Here is a 16562-nt window from a genome sequence, read left to right on the forward strand (position 1 = left end):
GGGTAGGGTTATGTGATACAAGGGCATAACCATGTACTAAGAAGGTGCGATTTGAGGGAGTTTTTGAATATGGATGTGGAGGGGGCAGTGGACACAGATAGGGGAAGAGAGTTCCAATTTCTGGCAGCGGTGTGGGAGTAGAGCGCTTTCCCTGCATTATTGTTAGCCTTGGTGATGGAGAGGAGAGATTTTTCACTGGATCTTAGGTATCGGTTTGTAGTGTAGATAGTATATAACAACATCATTAAAATATTAAAAAAAATATATAAATCTTTATGTGAGAGCTAAACAAAATTGAATAATCTTTTACAAGGCATAAAAAACAGAAATGAGAATAACTCTAGTACATATAGAAGATAAACAAATAATGACTGAAACATAATATATTCTGTATGAATCTAGCTTACTACATACAGTATAGTCTCAGATGCAGATTTTTGCCATATTAACTAATGTATTGTATGCTGAAAAACATAGAGACTATTTCAGATTAGTAAAGGTCTTGAAGGAAAGAAAGGGAATACATTTTTCCTAGAAAATACTGAGGATATTATTGGAATCTCTTATCACAGTGGGAAACTATAATGCAATATTTTTTGTGCTCATGTTTTTAGATGCATGGAATGTCTTTAGCTATTGGCAAAATAAATAAAGAGACAGAGGATTAGTCTACTTATTGATATTTTAACAACTCATTGCATATGAATTAGTTATGACATTTGTATTATTTAAATAATATATGATTGGTCTTTATGACATTTTGAATTCAACCTGAAAAAAGTTAAAAGGAAACAGTTATATTTCACAAATCTTAATTTGTTTCTTGAATAAGTACATACAATAGTAATGGATGTATTTTAATTCATACTTGTTCTTTTTTATAATCATATATACTACCTTATATTGTTAAATTATGCAACAACATATATATTTAGATGGAGAGGAGATGAGTGTTGTTACTAGCTTGATGGTCAATTTGGGTGACAGATGTGACTCAAATGAGGAGTTTTTAACTCTGGGGGGGAAGTTGAAAGAATCTATGTTATTAGTAAATATTATATGTTTCTGTTAATAGTTATTATGATGTTCACCAAGCCTTATAACATTGAATTTGATAAAAACATATTTCATTGGATAAAAGTTTTATATGTTTCATGTGTAAATTATAATTGTATTCCTAATAGCCTATTTTGATTGACTTATAAAATATGGAAAAAAGGAGAGTTATTCAGCAACAGATATTCAGAACTTTAATGTCTTATGATGTCATTAAAGTGTATTTCATTAAACATCAATGGATTAAATAATCCTAGTAAGAGAAGATCTTTGAATACATATCTTAAATTACATAATTCTCAACTAATATTTTTCCAAGAAACTCATTTACTGTGGATGTCACAAAGTTGGAATCCAAATCTTACAAACTTTTGATTAGTTCAGAACATACATAAAAAAAGAGGGGTGGCCATACTATGTCTAAAATAATTGACTCACAAAGATAGCAAAGGGATGTTATCTTCAGTTGTAATAGAATTTAATAAGAAAAATTTAATTAAATATGTACTGGATTCCTGGCGTTGGACCTACAACAGTGAAATGACATATAGAACATATAGTTAAATTTTCAAAAGGGTAGTATTATTCTTGCTGGGGATTTTAATTGTATTTCTGACATAAAAGTCTCCAGTACCAATGGTAAAAGGAAAATGTCAGCTATAGCTAAAGTGTTTAATGAATTTTCAGATTCATACATGATGAAAGATATTAATAACGTTACAGATGCTAAGTCACTGTTCTATACATTTTACTCACATAGAAATAATTCATATTCAAGAATAAATAGGGTATTAATTTCTAATAACTTAACTGATTTCTTATTAAAGTCAAAAGTGATTTCATGTCCCCTTTCGGACCATAATTCCATAACATTTGATTTTATACTAAACTCCACACTTAATGTTCAAATTAAAAGGATACCAGCCTACATAATTAAACTGAAAGATTTCATTGATTTCTTTACTACAGAAATACAGCATTTTATTGAACTGAATAGCACACAGGGACCTTCTGAAATATACATTTGGGATGCTCTAAAAGCTTACCTATATGGTAAAATTATTGACTGGTATAAAAAGAAAATTATTTTGTCGGATAAAGATCTCCAAGATATATAAACACAGTTAGATGCTTTAAGACTTGATGCTTCAAAAACCCAGATAAGAAAGATAGAATGAATGAAATAAATACTTTAAACAATAAGTATATGGAAATTTTAAACCATAAAGTCATGATAAATCTTGAAAAATATAAACTTCTAACTTTTTCCATAAATCCTAGATCTATGAATATACTAGCTAACAAGACTAAAAGATTAAATAAACTTAACCATATTAAAGAAATCTATTCGCCAACAAAAAAAAAATGGTATCTGATCTACCAAATACATTAAGTAAATTTATGGATTTTTTTTTAAGTTAAACCAACCCAATGATATGATTAATAGTACAAAAGATATTCAATTTTTATAAATAATAATATAAAGGACAGACTATCAGAAACACAAATCAAATTAATCGATAAACAAATGTCTTTTAAAGAAGTAAAAGATCAAATCACTAAACGTAAGCAAAATAACGCTCCTGGTAATGATGGCATCATTTCTGAAATTTACAAGGTTTTGCCTGCCAAAGCATTAACTCTGCTACATACAGTATTCAATATAGCCCAAAATAATAACATTATACCTCCATCTTGGAAGTACACATTTATTTCTTCCATACTAAAGTCTGATAAAAACCCTGTAAAATGTGCTTCGTATAGGCCCATTTTGCCATTAAACACAGACTATAAAATGTTCATGTCTATTTATGCTTAGACTCAAAACTTTTTTTACCATCACTGGTAGACATGGATCAAACAGCTTTATAATTAATAGAACTTCTTAACTTCCTATGATAATACCAAAAGAACAATAACTTTAATTGAATCAGTAAAATCCTTAAAGACTAATTTGACACATGTTAGTTTAGATATTAACTGTGCCTTCAACTCAATTAATTGGGACTAACTTTTTATCTTACTAAAAGACTTAAACTTTTCTAATAGTTTTATTAATCTTATAACTCAACTATATAATGAAAGTCAAGCCTACATAAAAATAGGTACAAATATATCTCAAAGCATACTCATTTTCAAAGGAACCAGGCAAGGTTGCCCTTTATCTCCACTATTATTCACATTAATTATGGAACCTTGGGCTAACTTAATAAGGGCTGACAATAATATACAAGGTTATAGATTAAATCTTAATGAAACATCAAAAATCCAAATGTTTGCTGCTGATGTATTAATCACTCTTGGTGGTACTAACCCCACCTTACAAGAATTGTTTAAAAATATGGATAAATTTCAAAAAAGTTCTGATTTTAACTTTAATAACTCTACAACACAAATTCTCCTAATTGGTCCCAAAAGTTATAATATACAAGATCAATATAACAAATATATACCTCAGTCTCAACAAATAACATATTTAGGTATAATTATAACAACTAATATTAAAGATGTTACACCTAAAGTATAGTAAAATTATAACAACCATTGAGAGTCTAATAAGTAAGTGGAACAAGATTTTATTTCCAACGAATGAAAAACTTTCCATTATTAAGATGATCTTGCTTCCAAAGATCTTACACATAATACAATATATTTCTATTCCCCCTACAGGTTCATAGGTTCATAGGTTCATAGGTTCATACTAGGCTATCTGCCCGAGGGCATTTATAAGCCTAGCCCATAATTTTGTGGCTTACACCTTTAGTTTGGAGTAACTATGCCCATTATTTTGCTGTGCCTCTGTCGAGCAGTGACACTGAGGTAACCCCTGGGGTGTATCTGCGATCCCCCATCCATTGGTCAAGATTCCTCTTGAACAAGGCCAGCGAGGTGCTCTGCCTCACATTAAAGTAGTACTAGGCTAACTGCCCTTGTGAGCCATTTCAAGCCTAGCCAATTATCCCCTGTGAGATTCAAACCATGTACCTTGTGTTTGTAAGGCAAACATCTTAGCCATTAGGCCACCCTCCCAACCCATATTCTTATATTAAAACATTTAACACACTGATTAAAAACTTTTTGTAGCATCCAACAAAGCCTAGAATTGCTTTGTTCTATCTTATATATAGCTGGGAAAATGGAGGTATATCTTTACCAAATCTAGAACTGTATTCAGTTTCATCAGTTATTAAAACAACTATTTATCTTATAGATGTAGAGTATTTTGCAAAATGGAAAGAAATTATATTAAATGTATCCCATAATACTAAAAATAAAGATAATAATAATCTATCACAGTTAATAAATAATTCATTTATATGTAACTTGAGAGAATACGTTTCCAATGATTCCACTCAAATGTTTAAATCTACTTATGTAACTTTAATTCTAAAGGCCTTTAAAAATTATATATTCAAGTTTAGAATCTTTGAGAATTAGTTGTTCCTCATATTTCCTATTGCCTATACACAAGGGATAGTTCTCCTTGCAGATCCTTCTAAAATGTTGCTATTTAAAGAAAAACAATTAATATTTTGGCATCAAATGCTAAATAAAATTGATACAAAATCTATCAATGCTCTTATTGATGAATATAACCTTAACACTTTACTTTAGTCAGATTTGCAAGAGCTTAGAAAATATATTCTGGATAAGCTAATTTTAATCCCCTCAAATGCTAAGAATTCAATACCCAAACGTATTCAATACTTGATTTTATATACTTATAATACATTACCAGTTAAAAATAGTATATCATATATCTATAGCGCAGTTAAACAAGACCTGGATGTATATTCAGATAACTATTGGAATTCATTTTCTATAACCAATAGTTTTACTCCTTCAAAGTTAATTTCCTTCAGTCAACCAGCAAAACCACTTCCTCTATTAAATGGAGAATCTTCACGTGGAGATTTTTACATAAATCTTTCATCACACCTCAGAAAATGAGTAAGATAACTAAACAAGATGTTGTTTGATGGAGATGTAACTCAGTAACAAACGTTGATTGGAACCATATATTTTCTGATGTACTATTAAAGAAATTTTGGGAAGAAGTTAACACTTTTTTTACAGGCAAATTTTACAGATAACTTTATGCTTACAAAATCACATGTATTATTCAATACACCTGTTCCAGACTGTATAAATAAAAACAAATATTCTTTGTTCTGGTCTATACTGTCCATTGCCAGGAAAACAATTACAAGAAAGAAACTGGAATTCTTCATCAGTTCCCTCATTTAAAGAGTTTAAAGGTCTTCTCTTGGAAATATCTAAGAAATGTTAACTATTTAATCTAAATCTACAAGGAATACAAAATTATATTACAGATGGGAAAATGTGCATGAATTGTTACTTGAAGAACTGGATAAATGATAAATGCAGTAACCCTTCTTTTTTTCTTTTATTCTTTATTTCTATTTTTTTCTGCCAAAATTAACATAATTGATGTTGTTGTTATATAGTGAACATCATTGTATATAGTTTTTTGTGTTATTTTAGTTTTTGTATTAATATTTTCATTTTTAAATATTGTACTTTAAAAATTAAACTTATTCAATTTTTTTTCAAAATATCTCTTCATTATATTAATGTTCTCAATAAAGCTGTTTTAAAAAAAAGAAGTGCTTGTATGAAAATATTGTATTCCTGCTCAAATACTTCCCAATTCTCTGCTATATTATTATCAGACATAAGTGGACTTTGTCTGCAAAATGCTTCTACAATATCAACACACAGTGCTGAAGATGCTTGAAATTATGTACGAACATACACAGATAAATATATATGCCAATATTTGTAAGTATGCCCAAAAGCACAACAGACTCTTTGAAATAACTGTACTTTGCCAAATAAATCTCCATAGCACAAGAATACTCTGAAACCATTCCTTATCAGTGTAAGAAATACTCTGAAATGACTGTACTTTGTGAATAAATTGTGCACAATGGAAAAAGCTCAGAGTAAGTAACACTTCGAGATGAATGCACTTTGCAAATAAACTGTACACAACACAAGACCCCTTCAAAATGTCAGTACTTTGCAAAATAACTCTGCACAGTGTAGGAAACTCTTTGAAATTGCGGCACTCTGCGAATAAATGCACACAGTACAAGAAACTTTTCAAAATGGCTGTACTTTGACTGCACTTTGAAATATAACTGTACCTTGCACACAGCAAACTCTTTGAAATAACTGGACTGTAATAAAGCACACACTCTGCAAACACTTTGCACATTCTGAGATACTTTGAACAACTATGGTTATGCTTTGAATGTATTCAGTCAATGCAAAATAGTAGTTTGTGTCAAAGCATGGTCTTTTACTAAAAAGCATGCAGTTGCTTTGCTCTTTAAGTTTAATTTGCCCTTGTTATTGTACTCATTATGCCCTTTTAATCTCTTAACCATGCATAATATACTTTTCTTGTGCTCACTTTACTTTAAACATGTTCATTATACAAACCAAAGGTAATTCTGAGCCCATATGAATATCTCTGCTAGCTTTATCAAATATCATGGTTTTGAACATTTTGTTTAATTAATAATGTGATTTGTACCTTTGGTTTGATTAATAATATGTTTTTTTGCCTTATTAACGTGCTGTTTCATTTTCTTTACCAAGTAAATAATTTGTGCAGTTTTCTTTACCTTTAGCTCATTTCCGGCCCTTTTCTGTTTGTCTGAGTTCTGTTTCACTCAATCAGCTTAATCTTCCTTCACCTTCAACTTTGCATCTCATGGCTTGAAAAAGTTGTTCTCCTAATTCCATTTCTGATACCATGTCACTCGTTTGGTCAGGATAAAACAGAAGAGCATTTGTGAATTCAGTTCAAGCAGCTTTATTACACACAAACACATCAGAAATGAGGCTTTGTAACTTAAACTTAAACTTATAAACAAACTAACTACCACGCTCATACATGTTAACACTCTGGCTGTTGTCTCAAAATAGCACTGCAGCCTGCGCTCAGTATTTATATGCACGTGCTACATCTGGAAATGCTTCTTAAAGGTAAATACTAATGCTCTGACCTACACTAGGCTAACTGCCTTTGTGGGTCATTAAAGCCTAACCAGTTACCCCATGTGAAGATCAAACTCTGCACCTTGGGTCTGTAAGGTAAACACCTTAACCATTATCCCAACCATAACATATTTTCTCTGACAAGGAATAAAACTCAGGCCACAGCCATAAGAGCACCAAACCCTAACCATTTGACCAGCAGGGAACATTAAAGCCATCTTCTGAATGCCACTTGAGTGAGGGCAACAGGACCTGGATTCATGCTCTTCTGATTACACTCAGCCCCACTCAAAGACACACACAAGTTGACTGCTGTTGACCAGGGTTCTGATCTAGCACATCCATTATTTTATTATTGACTGTCCAATGAATTAAAAAAAAATAAATAAAATGTAAACAGAATTATAAATAATAATAACTATGTATATTACTGCAGCTCATATGAATTATATGTCTGACTGAGAGTATACTGACATTTATGTTTCTGTAATTATAATTGTCTTTTCTAGCCTTGGATAGACTTCATACTTCAATGATAGTCACACACTCATGAATGTATAATCCAGGACCTTGTCAGGTCACACACATACATGGTTAATCCCTCACTCTGTCCTGTGTATATATAATTAATGAGCATACTGGACAAGTACTTCTTCTGTGGCAAGGATGAAAAAAACAGCTATGTGGAAGAATATGTTTTGTCTATTTTACATAGGCTTGAATCCCACATTGTAAAATTGTTTTTATCAGTATGTAAAGACACCAGATAAATGCTTCAGGTCATAAAATTTATATCCCTAATATACGTCTGCAAAGTTAAATCAATTAACAGTTACAGCGGCATCCAAACCAAAATCTACCACCAACTGTCACATTACCCTTCCTAGTTCATAAACTGTTTTCCTCTCTGCTTGGCACTGTTGTTCTTCACTTAACATCATGCAAATGCAGTTGGCATGGTTGTTTGGGTTTGCACACTAATTGTAAAATGCCATATCTCAAACTGGTAGGAAACCATTGTCTAACTGTTGCTATTGGACCTATATGGACATTGCAGAAGCTAGAAGTGAAAGTGCCCAATTTAGGGCTCAAAGACGGTGTGTGGAGGAGACCAGAATTTTCATTGAATTCTCATGAAGCATCACAGCCATAGGCTACTGCAGGGAGAATATACCATCTCTCAATATAAATATGAGGATTGTAATGGTCTGGCCAAGGCTGTCTCCAGTGGGACTGGCATTCCATGCACTGCAGAGCAATGCAGGCACCAATATAATGACCTGAAAAGGTACAAGCAGGAACAAGTCAACCAGTGGCTGGATGAGTTTAGAATTGATCACATCCCACAGGTGTGTAAGTATACAGATAATAATACTTAAATTAGAAAGATGGATAAATCCAAGACTGGTATGCATAATGCTCTTCTCTTTTTCTCTCCTTTTTTCGTACAGTCACACAGGACATAGCAGTGATCAGAGATGCCCTGGCTGACCATTTGGATGGACTAAGAAAAGCCAGGGGTATGTATGCAGCACAAAAGAATAACATTATTTTACATAAAAGTATTACTCTTGACTACATTATTAACAAATTAGGTATGCATATCATAATTATAAAATTAAGGATACTGCATGTGCTTCAGTCTGTAGCTTACGCAAACTGTAGGAGTTAATTGTAATAATGTATTCTGGTGTTGTCTACTTCTGAATCTTGAAATGCTGAATTTCAGTATTTTGAGACTAGTATGACGAAGGTCCACATAAACAAAAATCCACAATACTGACGTACCCAAACACTCAAAATATGGAATATAACTAACAATCCAACCCCCCCAAATAAACAAAGAAACATAACACAGCCATAAATTTTTGCAGGGGAGCTTTGCACCCCCACACCCCTGCTACTTATATATACCAACTCCGAGGTCGCACTAACATGAAAAAAAAAAACACAAACCTACTTATACATACCCTATGCTCCTATTGCACACGGTCATACTTACACTAAATAATAATGCACATAAACTACACATGTACAAAAATCACCACATTCAACACTAACACACACGCTCTGACCTACCTTCCCCAACCTACTCCTAATATTCACCCCAAAAAATAAAAATTAACAAATTCCTACCAAAAACCCTGAAAAAGTAAATACCGACCTAAATCTCTGCAAATAGGTACACAACGGCCACCACGTACAAATCCCAGACCAAACTACACCTTAAAGAGACAGTAAACCATAAAGCATGCACGGCACCACAACTACCGTGGATTTGGTAAACTCAGATTTGCTAATTTGCAGTTTCAACTAACTGCACCTTCAACACTCTGGTCTCGAAATACTGAAATTCGGCATTTCAGTATTTTGAGATTCAGAAGTGGACCCATATTACAATAATTTACCAATATCACATAGTAAGTCCTAACAAACTCGTATACATACTATGGTGTTAATCAAATATTATTTGATCAAGCATGTTGGCAATATATGCATATTTTAGGATCACTAAGAGCAATCATCAGTCATAGTTTAGTTTCTAAAAAGTATAATTAATGTAAAATTAAAATTATTTTGTTTATATTGTAGTAATTAATTGTATGTCACATATGATGGTCCTAATGATATATTTTTTCTCTTACCCCGCACCTTATCTCTTTTTTATTTTTATATGTGTGGTCACAACATTTTGATGTCATCAATTTCTGCCAACTCACAAAATGATTTACAGCACAGAGAGTTAGGCAAACCACTGTGGCTCAGTGTGCCCCCCTCCAACTGTAATGCCCAGGCACATCTGGGACCCAAATTGGCAGGCAGCACTGCTTCTACTGCCCCTGAAATACCTGGGACCTCCACTCGAGGTAGCATTACACTGGCAGCTTGTGTAGTAGTACCTTCCAGGAGTATTGGCAGATGTAGTGAATTTGTTTCTTGAGAGGAGATGCCAGGCATGGTGTGTGAGGTTTTGGAAAGCACCACTGATGCACAGAAGGATGGAGAAAATGTTTGCCAGAATGCTAGGCAAATGAAAACATCAAGCACTCGAACAGCAAGTTGAGGAGGGGGATGGTGATGACAGTTCTGAGAATCAGGATAAGATTACCACTGTCCACACATTTGGGCAAGGGCATCTGATGTTCCTTCCCTATCCCCAATCATGATGTCCCCCACCCTACTGTGTTCCCCACCATCCCTGTCTCTAGTCTTGTTTGCCCTGTTTGTCTAAATACACTTCCTCACCTACTCTACTTTCCTGACCCAGAAATACCTACATCCCTTACCCAACATTCCTTCCTTATTGAAATAAAAACTCACAAAATGGTCACCTGCCCCCCGAAAAAAAAATATATATATATATATATATATATATATATATATATATATATATATATATCATCACTTACATAGCTCTCCATTTCATGTAAGTGTCTTCTGGACAAACTTGATTCAGTCGAACTGGTTATACAACATGATTATGTTGTTGTCACCAATCTTTGCTGTGGTGACAGTCCAAATTCAGCCAATATTCTATACATATTCAGTTTACATTGTTGCAGAAGTGGATAGCTATAGTCCTTTCCTAATTCCGTCCTGTACATTCCTATATTGCTTTCTCCTTGTTCTTCTTCCTGTTTGTCCCTGATTTCACCACTTTCCTATCTCCCCATTTTCACATCTTTAGTCTGGTAAAAGATACAATTACACATCGCACACATAAATAAGAAATCCCCAATGAAATCATTCACTTTTTGTCCCCTTTGTTGGCGCAGAGCTTCACATCAAGCACAAATGACAGTTGATGATGAATGGCTCTTCATGTCCAATAGCATGGTGCGGTTACCTCCACGCAATGTTTCTTAAACCCTCTGCACTAAGGAAACACAATGGAATAAAGGCACTTACATTAACATTTTTTTTTAAATAACTAGTTTATTTAGTTTAACTGTATCAATATTTAACTCCATAATGTACTGTTGACATAAATCACTTGAGTATTGTTTTTATACAGTACTTCACTGTAGTCATTCTCTCTTACATTTCAAATAATTATCATATGTAATTATTTAATTACATCATGAATACATATTTAAACATATTAAATAGAGCTGGATTTGAACCCTACATCATCAGGGCTCAAAATAAAAGCACAATGCTTTTTACAACTGCTGCCACAGAGTCAGCTAGGAAAAAGGTATGTTTTTTACACTCAGTACTGTCCGAAGTGCTGACTTATGCAGAAGAAAGCAAACCAATAGAACTCTTGCAATTTTCTAGTGAAGCAGAGGCCCACGTTTGCTTGTCACTTAAGTACATTCACATGGGGAAAGCAGAATACATACTTTTTTAAGGTTATACAATTTATGACACATTTCCAATATGAACTAGTTATGAATGCCATAGTATCTGTTAGCTGATTCTGCCATAGCTAGTATGAATAAGTACTTCTCAAGTTTAAGAAGGAGTCCTTAAATGTGTATCTTGCATGTACAAACACTTTGTCATCAATCACGTAAACCAGCTGCTCAGTGATTTGCTATGGTAAATGCTTATTAGTATGTATTACTTATGTTTACTGCACAATTAGCCGTCATCCCATTACAGTACACGTAAAAACAAAAACAAAAGGAAAGCACTTTTTTAACGGCTGAACACATATTTATACTGTAGTCATGTGTTACCTGCACCCATGCACTTAAAACATGGCATCTTACTACTTGTTCGCAAATATCAATTACACAACAGAAATAAATGACAAAAATGCTTTGTTACATGCCATGTACAGTTGTATACTGACAATACACATTCAGATTGTCTTGTTCTAATATGGACATCAATTATTCACAAATATGAACACACAAATATGATCACAAAAATGTATGTCTATATGTGACAATTTTAGTGTAAAATATACACAACATACTGGGAAAAAGCAGAATATGTCTCATTTCTGCTACATGCATTCCTGACAGCTGTCTACGTATAGTTTGTACAGCTGTCTCTTAAAAATACCTGCACATTGGAAACACAACAGAAAATACTACATCCACATTTTGCTCATCACTCTCATAACAGGGAATGCCAACCGCATCATATAATGATGATGGCATCATCTATAACAGCAGATCTAACAAGGCAAATACATACTTCAGTGGTGCTGCAAACTTCACATACTGTATTATGCAGATGGGAACAACATAGATAGGTCTGTGATAGATTAGCACAGCAGTCACATTATGTATGTGTCTCTATGTATATATAAGTGTGTGTGCATAGTCAGAGGAACATCAGTCTGTATCCTACAATCATCGATCCAGTACCATGCAGAGCTTTAATATCTTGACAGTCATACATGGCTATCCATCCATTTCATACAGGCCTCCCAACATCCAGTGATGATGTCATCCACTATAAACTGTCTAGCAGCATTGTAAAAGTCAGACTTATCCTGTGGCTTTTGTGTTAAATACTGAGTTCTCTAGTTGGTGAACTTAGGTAGGGGTTCTAATATCACTGTAGTCAACTGGTGTTTGTGTGTGTGAAGTCAGAAGAGTGTAACTGTATATCCTACAGTCAGCATTACAGTCCCATGGGGTACAAATATTTTGACACTTGTAAATGCCTGCACATCCATTTCATTCTGGCCTCCTGAAATCTTTTCTCAAACAGCCACTGATGATGTCATCCACTATAAATTGCACAGCAAGACTGTAAAAGTCTGACTTGTACCATGGTGCTTGAATTAAATACTGAGTTTTCCAGCTGATGTATTTTAACTAGGTAGGGGATCTAATCCCCCTGCAGTCAACTGGTGTATCTCTGTGTTCAGTCACTTCTTTGACATTCAATAGGTAGCTTTACACCAGCATGTTGTTCGCATTAGGGCAAGTAGAATGCTATTACCATCTTCTTCTCATGGGACACTGCTGATGTCATCAGCTAAACAGTGTTGTGGGACACTGTAAAAGCCAAACTTGTGCTGTGGCACTTTTGTTATGTATTGTGCTTTATAAATAGGTAAGGGTTCTATTTCCACTGCAAGCAATTAGTGTGCGTGTGTGTTTGTTCACTTAGCTGACATTTCAGACACTGTTTTACACCAGCATGTGAGACACTGCTATTACCTTCTTCTTCTCACAGAACACTGCTGATATTGTCAGCTATAAAGTGTTGTCAGACACTGTATTTCTTTATTTTATTTATATTTATTTTACATTTGTTGACTGGGAGAGTCTGACTGGATACATGTCCATTTTCAGTGGAGGCCCGGCGAGAAAAGCTCCACAAATTAAATAACAGAATTCAAATAACATTGGTAAATGAGAATTTCAGACTTGTGCCATGGTAAATGTAAAAGCCAGACTTGTGCCATGGCACTTGTGTTAAATACTGTGCTTGATAAATAATTAGATAGGTATTCTATTTTTGTTGCAGTCAACTATGTGTTCATTCAACAATCATTATGATGAAAATTTTAGAATATGTGATTCCACAGCTATGTCAAACCTCCCATCTGAAGATCTTGTTGTAGCATATACTGGTGATGTCAACCTGTATAACATGCACTCTGACAATAATCAAAACAAGCTTGTGCTGTGGCAGTACCATTAATTATTGTGTTTGCAAGGTACTTTACCTATACTTATAGGGGTTCTAATGTGACAGCAGACAACTTGAGTGTCTATATATACAAATATCACTTTTGAAACAATTTTGCATGGGGATGTGACTTCACTTCCATGTCCTACACTCCTTCCAGCATATTCTCCTCAGCATGCAATGATGCCGTCATACTCCATAAAGTGAAGGATGACAGTGCTGCAGTCAGACATATGTGGCATTTCTACTGTGACATTGCATGACATTCATATTCTACACCTACACAGATGTAATGTTCAAGTAAGGCCCAGTCCACTGGTGTGTGTGTGTGTGTGTGGTGGGGGGGGGTTGATGGTTCATTATGGTCATTGTATGATCTTTGGAATTGCTCTTAATTTCACTACCACTTGGGGAACCTTTCACATTGCCCATGCATCCACCATCCTTCTTTTTCCTCTGGCCACATAACAGTCTTTCTGCACAGGATTGGAGGATTTATCCATGTCAAATATGCATGCACACATCATGAAGCAGAGTCCTTCCATGAGCCTCTGCACACCATCTCCAGACCACTGCATGTATAATTGATATTTCTTTCATGATATCGTGCACATGTCCCATATGGACAGTGGCAGGATGTAATGCAATTCAACAAATATACACATATGCACAACAGTCTTACTATCTTCCATAATATAGATATAGGGATGTATTTTTCTTTTAAATGGTATATTAATGGCTAGTATTTCATGAGATGTTGGCCATTAGCCTAATATTGTCCTTGATCCTATGAACAGTTAACATGTCAATGTTTTTGTCATTGACATGCTGTATTGAAGTGTGGATGTACAGTATGGCTACAAGAGGGTATTACAATCTCTGATGTGAGCTAATGTATTGATGACCATTGCTGCCATTGTATTACATGCTCCTATAACAGCTGTAGTAATATGCCTGCTGAGAACTGTTGATAAGGTATGATACACTTATATGTACATTGTTGGCGTATTTGGACGTGTGTTTTTTGTAGTCGAGCAGATCAACCTTCTACACAGTTCTCATTCTGCCATCGCAGTTATACTTCCAGTATGGCACAAGTGTATATGTGTCTACATACCATCACTAAATATTCTGAGACAGACATCAATATAAATTCATACTGATTACACAGTCACATAAGTCTTGTTTCATGCATGTGCTGTTATGCTGTGATATACGCAACCAATGTATCACATGTTTGGATTCAATTGCAACTTGTGTAATTCATTGTATGTGCAGTTGGATTGCTATTCCCAAGGATTATTAAGGTGTTCAGCAGAACCACTGTGTGACTATTAGCATTTGTGTCAGGAAATGTTCTGCATGATCCAGAGAAAACTGATCTCTAATATGTCCTGATATGACATCAGGTCACTCAAACACAGCTAGCCCATGAAACACATATAGTCATATGTTGTGGAGTTGATGTAAGTATGTCACACTGGTACAGTTGTATGACTGTGTGTATAGTACCCATGTATAGAATGTGATAAATAACCAAGGTCGTATTTGGAGGTCTTTTCACAAATCATTTATTCCAATAAATGTGAAATATTAAAGGGAATACACAATTAAGCACAGATCTATATGTAGATGCCACTAGACATACCCAACCAGAGGAAATAGACAATCTGCTAGCTGATAGTTTGTCTCACACATAACCCCCCCTGTCACCACTGGCCATCAACCTAAGTACACATGCAAATATTACCCAGTTTTTATTCTATGGAGGACAGCTCATCTGTGCACTGTCTATGGCTAATAATACAGAATCAGTGGGACTTGACAACATCATAGGTTGCCTATAGCATGGCTTAAAACATGACCTGCCAGACACAGTTAGATCCACACTTCAACACAGCTTCCAGACAGCCTGTGATCCCATAGAAGGGTCTATATCAACATGCATCTTTCTGACTGGGGATGACTATCAACTGATGCATGGAGTTATAGACCCAGCCTGACTCTTCTCATCTGTAAGCTAGACCAACGAGTCATCATGCACCTTCTCTAAAAGGGCAAAGGTAATATCCAACTGTGTACCAAACCCATGTGTGATTTGTTCAGGATACATCATGACTGTTACATCTGCTCTATGTCCTCAAGAAGGGCAACAATGGCATGAATGAAGACAACACTTACATCCTTCGTAACTTTACCTGACCAAGGCATTTGACACAAATCCACATTCAGGTATTACTGAGAAACTGTCACAAGTGGCCATAAGCACCTATGTTACCAAGTAGGTAGACCACTGGATCACATATGTGACAGATAAATATGCTAAAGTGTGTGAAGTGACCTATGTCTAGAGTCTAGAGAGCAGGTATGTAACTCAGGTCTCTGTGCTAGGCCCTTTCCTGTTCATTAATTAAGTCTGAGATGTCTAGACTGATTTACACATTCTTTGTCCAACCAGCTTTGTGGAGGACTGCAGATTGTGGGCACTCATTGAATCCAAGTGTGGTATTGGCATAATACAAACAGTATCAACACACACAAAGGATTGCTGTCTCAGCCATGGAGGCAGAGTAGATGAACAAAAACCATGGGGGTTTAGTTCCATTATAAAACCAAATTCACAAGCCACTTAGAATATAGACAACACACCCCTGTGACCAAACCAAGTGGCATGTGACCTGTGTACTCAGGTAGATCTTATGTGGAATGTCCACTAGAATGTGGCCACAGTGGTGACTACTCCCTTGTAAGTAGCACAACTCTTGAGTAAATGAACAAATGAATCCCAATAAGCCAGCAAAATCACTCCTGAAAAATGAATCCAAGTGTAAGAAAACAGAAGATGATACCACGGCAAAACTAAAATTAAAAAC

Source organism: Protopterus annectens, chromosome 5.part1 (genome assembly GCF_019279795.1).
Source record: "Protopterus annectens isolate FY-2018-M chromosome 5.part1, PAN1.0, whole genome shotgun sequence".
NCBI classification, from domain to species: Eukaryota; Metazoa; Chordata; order Ceratodontiformes; family Protopteridae; genus Protopterus; species Protopterus annectens.